This window comes from Bombina bombina, chromosome 12 (genome assembly GCF_027579735.1).
Source record: "Bombina bombina isolate aBomBom1 chromosome 12, aBomBom1.pri, whole genome shotgun sequence".
Taxonomy (NCBI): Eukaryota; Metazoa; Chordata; class Amphibia; order Anura; family Bombinatoridae; genus Bombina; species Bombina bombina.
This window is the reverse complement of record NC_069510.1, coordinates 72,986,976-72,992,975: the sequence shown is the minus strand read 5'-3', so window position 1 is coordinate 72,992,975 and position 6,000 is coordinate 72,986,976. Positions and strand designations below refer to the sequence as shown.

Here is a 6,000-nt window from a genome sequence, read left to right as displayed (position 1 = left end):
ACACACACCACAGAAATACTGGCAGTACCAGTAAAATACTGGCCAGGTGGTAGCTATAGTGCTAGGATAGCACATTATGGATGCAATAGTAGCATTAAACTGCTCATGTCCTAAAGAGAAGAGCTACTGTTAAAAGACAGAAGGAATCAAATTACTTTTGGTTTATAATGTAAGATGTACAGTAATTTTGACTAAAGAGTTTTCAGGTTGGAAGTCACTGAGATTTCTAACATTTAGTATAAGTGTATAATGCAGAGATATGTCATTACTCTGTCTGCTTTCTGTTGTTTGTATAGGTTGTTAAGAGTTATTTCAATAGATGCTAAAGGAGGTCTTGTATATACCATTGCTTTTACTACTTATGAAGAATTTTGAGTTCATTCTGACCATATTGCACATAATTTTACTATAGGTTTACTAGGGTAAATCATAAATCACTATTGGAGCTTGATAAAGTCTTATAGTTAACGGATGAAACGCGTTGCTCTTAATGTGACTGCGCCTATTTAAACTTTTTTTTTGCATAGCTTGGAATGCGAGAATGATTAGTACATAACACCCATCATGCAATATCAGCAAGCTTGGTGGGTACTGAAACGCTAACTTACATTGCAACACACTGCGCTAGTAATATTACATCCACACATCTATATACAAACGAAGGATTACATACTACAAGAGGAATACCCACGTGACACTGGAAGGAGTCGCGCTGTGCAGTGGTGAAAGCTTTTGCGTCAGTCATAATATTTACATGCTGGGATCCTGTGAGTATATCCTTTTTGTCTAGTAGATCATATTGTTTGATGTACAGAACCATAAAGGCTGTTTGAATGGTTTGTAGATGAACTTGTATCCTATACAAGACTTGTTATTATTTGTATCGAATTGGGATTTCTGATCTAAATCTAGACTGGTACGAATTGGGACTTTGCATTGGTCTATGCAGAATTTTTACACTTTTTAAATAAAAATAATATTGTTTTTTTAAGCATAATATAACTTTGGGACGAGTTAAAGGGATATAAAACCCAAAAATTTTCTTGTGTGATTCAGACAGAACACACAATTAAAAAAACAGTTTCCAATTTGCTTCTGTTATCAAATTAGCTTCGTTCCCATGATATTCTTGGTTGAAGAGATACCTAGGTCGGCATCTGGAGCACTACATGACAGGAAATAGTGCTGCCCTCTAGTGTTCTTGCAAAGGGATAACATTCTTGCAAAACTGTTGCCATATAGTGTTACAGAAATGGGTTGGCTCAGAAGCTTACGTCCCTACTTTTAAACTATAGATACCAAGAGAACGAACAAAAATCGATAATAGAAGTAAATTAGAAAGTTATTTGAAATTGCCTGCTCTATCTGAATCCTAAAAGACACATTTTGGGTTTCATATCCCTTTTTTTTTTTTTTTTTATTAAATGGCTTAGACTATTATAGCAATTTTAAATTATTATTATTTTCAAAATAGTTTTTCTTTACTGCAATTCTGTTTCCTGTAAGCGCATTTTGCTATTGAATAGAAATACTTTAGAACAATAAAATAAAGCTATCTATACTGTTGCCTCTATAGACAATATCGTTTTTTTAAGTAAGGGATAATGAAAAAGAATGAATTCCTGATACAGATTGCTTTCTGGTGACGCAGAGAGGTACGTTTATTCTGCAGGTGTCGGAGTTCATGCGAATAACACAGGATTACATACCGGCGGAGTCTGAACAACAGCCCACACAGGTGTGTATACGTCAGGATAAAGAAGTGCTGAAAAACCGACAGTGAGACAATGCTTCTGTTATAGCTGAAGGTGACAGAGGTGACACACAGCTTAGTCTCTAGAGACAAAAATAGAAAAGGATAAACATGTGAATCAAGTGATCATTCCGGTAAAAAGGGATGCACATGGTTTACTTGTGCGTCAAATGTTTTGAAGACATACAGGTCTTCTCCAAGGAACCACATTTGTAAACTCCAAGGAACCAACAAAGTATAATTGTCAGACTGATCTTGAACAGAATAAAAGGAAAATGATAAAAAAAAAGGATGAAATAAAGGGTGAAAGAGAGATGACGGCGTGGGGGTGACGCAAGGGAGTGGAGGGAAAAGCGGAAGGTGATGAGCAAGAAGGTGGCAAAGGAGGGAGAGAGCAAGGCGCAAGGAAGGCAAGAGAGAAAGGCAAGGGGGGAGAGAGAGCAAGAGAGAGAAAGGCAAGGATGAAGAGACAGCAAGAGACAGAAAGGCAAGGGGGGGAGAGAGAGAGAGAGAGAGAGAGAGAGAGAGAGAGGCAAGAGGGGAGAGAAAGGCACAAGGGGAGAGACAGCAAGAGAGAGAAAGGCAAGGGGGGAAGAGAGAGAGAGCGAGAGACAGAGAGAGAGAGCGAGAGAGAGAGACAGAGAGAGAAAGGGAAGAGGGGAGAGACAGCAAGAGAGAGAAAGGCACGAGGGGAGAGACAGCAAGAGAGAGAAAGGCAAGGATGGAAAGACAACAAGAGAGAGAAAGATAACAAGAGAGAGAAAGGCAAGGGGGGAAGAGAGAGAGAGAGAGAGAGAGAGAGAGAGAGACACAGAGAGAGAGAGGAGAGACAGCAAGAGAGAGAAAGGCACGAGGGGAGAGACAGCAAGAGAGAGAAAGGCACGAGGGGAGAGACAGCAAGAGAGAGAAAGGCACGAGGGGAGAGACAGCAAGAGAGAGAAAGGCAAGAAGGGAGAGACAGCAAGAGAGAGAAAGGCACAAAGGGAGAGACAGCAAGAGAGAGAAAGGCACAAAGGGAGAGACAGCAAGAGAGAGAAAGGCAAGGGGGAGAGACAACAAGAGAGAGAAAGGCAAGGGGGAGAGACAGCAAGAGAGAGAAAGGCAAGAAGGGAGAGACAGCAAGAGAGAGAAAGGCAAGAGGGGAGAGACAGCAAGAGAGAGAAAGGCAAGAGGGGAGAGACAGCAAGAGAGCGAAAGGCAAGAGAGGAGAAACAGCAAGAGAGAAAGGCAAGAGGGAAGAAACAGCAAGAGAGAGAAAGGCAAGAGGGGAGAGACAGCAAGAGAGAGAAAGCCAAAAGGGGAGAGACAGCAAGAGGGGAGAGACAGCAAGAGAGAGGGAGGCAAGGGGGGAGAGACAGCAAGAGAGAGAAAAAGGCAAGGGGGGGAGAGACAGCAAGAGAGAGAAAGGCAAGACGAGAGAGAGAGAGAGAGAGAGAGAGAGAGAGAGAGAGAGAGAGAGAGAGGCAAGACGGGAGAGACAGCGAGAGAGAAAGGCAAGGGGGAGAGACAGCAAGAGAGAGAGAGAGAGAGAGAGAGAGAGAGAGAGAGAGAGAGAGAGAGAGGCAAGGGGGGAGACAGCAAGAGAGAAAAAGGCAAGGGGGGAGACAGCAAGAGAGATAAAGGTAAGTGGGGAGAGGAAACAGCAAGAGAGAAAGGAAGTAGAGGGGCACAAAACAAACTAGAGGAGTGAAATGGAGGATAAGCAAACAAGGGGCAGGCAAAGAGGTGACAGTAAACGAGAAGACGGCTATCAACCTTGGCACCTGCTGAAAGACACTCAACAAAACAATTCCAGAGAATGTTTAGATGTCTACATAGGAACATTTCCCACAACACATTCAGAGTTTTTAAACATCAGGGCATGAAGCGATTAAATATTTATCTATAAACAACACGGCCCAACATACGTAAGGCTTGTGTGGCTCACGGGTACCAGCTTTGTCTACAGAAAAGATAACAGCACAAAAGGCGCCTTTATAACAGACTTGCAAAAGCAAAAAAGAAAATAATAGATGATGGAAAAAGCTGGGCCCACTGTCATGCTACTCTGGCAAGTTGTGATCACAGCCAAATGCAGCTTACAAACGTCATATTTAATATAGTTTAGTCTTCTACTGTATGTTGCTTGTATATTTATTAATTTTAATCAACTTTCCAATTTACTTTTATCATCAAAATGGCTTTTTTCTCCTGGTATTCTTAGTTTAAACTAAACCTAGGTAGGCTCATATGCTGATTTCTAAGCATTTGAGGGCTGTCTCTTATCAAATGCTTTTTAAATCTCTTTTCAACACAAAAAGACAGAAAGTACACGTGGGCCATATAGATAACACTGTGTTCAGGCACAGAAAGTTATTTAAGATTTAGCACAAACCAATGCTAAATTTAAGACAATAGATAATAAACAGTCACAGTCATGTGATCAGGGGGCTGGAAGAAGGTTCATAAATGCAAGGTAATCACAGAGGTAAAAAGTTTATTAATATAACTGTGTTAGTTATGCAAAACTAGGGAATGGGTAATAAAGGGATTTTCTATATTTTAAAGCAATAACAATTCTATGGTAGACTGTCCCTTTAAGTCATCCCTTCCTTGAGATATTAAGGGAGTGACATAATCACAGACTGATCTCTCTGTTCTATTGTGTTCTAACTGACCCTTCCCCCCTTTGCCTAGTTTAAAAGATTCTCTAAGCCTGCTACCATCCTTTTCCCCAACACACCTGCACCCATGTCATTCAGATGCAATCCATCCTTACTGTACAAATTTTACCCAAGTGAAAAGTCAGCCCAGTGCGCTAAAAAGTCAAACCCCTCATTTTTACATCATGTTTTTAACCATGAATTAACCGACCTTACCTCCTTCTGCCTTACACACATATACACAAAACACGGAAGGGGACTACACTCTCAGACTGGACTAGGTACACATCCCATGACCCTGCAACATGCTCAGCCCTGGGTGCTATAGTCTGTGAACCCTGACTTGTTCCCAGTTTGTTTGATTGAGAGCTGGCATTTTTATGACTGTATTAGGGACCCAGGTTTTGGAAGAGACCTTGACGTGGTACCTGGGCTTGTCCCATTTGGCCAGATGCGGTAACTTATCTTAGCTGAAAGCTTGTAAGCGAGTGCTGGACTTTCTCTGTGTGTTTATATATTCCCTCTGGAGCGATGGGGTTAATAATTTAAGTATAAATAGGGTGTATATTTTATATACCAGGAATTTCTGTTTAGACCACTTGACAGGCCCCCAATAAAGCACACCAAGTGGAACATGTATTAACAAACATAAAATCATGCAGGGCCCAGAAAGGAGTGTGCACAGAAGAAAGCATGACATTAATACCACAAGCGTAACCACAATAGCCACTTCCTGGCCAAGCATTGGGCGTATAGAAAACTGCGCCCACAGCACATCATATTAAATCTGCATTTAGAAAAGGCAAAAAAATAGGCCCAGAAAAGCAGATTAGATTTCACTACTGGTTTGTATTGCTCAGCTGAATCTAGGTTTCTATACATCAGCTGATCGCAGCAACAGGAAGTGTGTTTTACATTTTCCCAGCACAGCCCTTTCGCAGTATGGCAGGTGCACTAAATTATTAAGGGGAAGAATCACTTTTCGTTTTCAGGGCCTGTGTCTAGGAGGACGACTTTTCACCCCAGCTTATCAATTATTACTCTCTGGTTTGCAAGCGAAGCCTTAGTGTGCTATATTATCTGACTAAGGGAAAGTACTGCTAGTGGCAAGAGCTAGCTGTGTGTTCAGACGTATTCAAATGAAGGGCACAAAGTATTATTATGCTGGCAGATAAGGTAGCAACACATGAGAAATATGTAAAGGACTCTCATAGGTATTAAAGGGACAGAAGTCGTTTTTAATATACATATAAAGCAATTAAAGGGACACAAAAGCCAACATTTTTCTTTAATGATTTAGATAGAACATAACATTTTAAACAACTTCCTAATTTACTTCTATTATCAAATTGGCTTTGCTTTCTTGTTATCTTTTGTTGAAAAGCAGAAATGTAAGCTCAGGAGTGTGCACGTGTCTGCAGCACTATATAGCAGCAGTTTGGCAACAATGTTATACATTAGCAGGAGCACTATTTCCTGTCATGTAGTGCATCAGGCACATGTACGCTACCTATCTAGGCATCTCTTTAACAAAGAATAACATGAGAATGAAATAAATTTGATAATAGAAGTAAATTGGAAACCTTTTAAAAATTGTATTCTTAA

General features: G+C 40.7%; 1 protein-coding gene across 3 annotated transcripts in view; it reads right to left on the bottom strand.

The window, feature by feature from the left end:
- The window catches only part of TPRN (taperin), a 127,699-nt gene that overhangs the window by 54,535 nt on the left and 67,164 nt on the right, over nt 1-6,000 (bottom strand). The window lies entirely within an intron of this gene.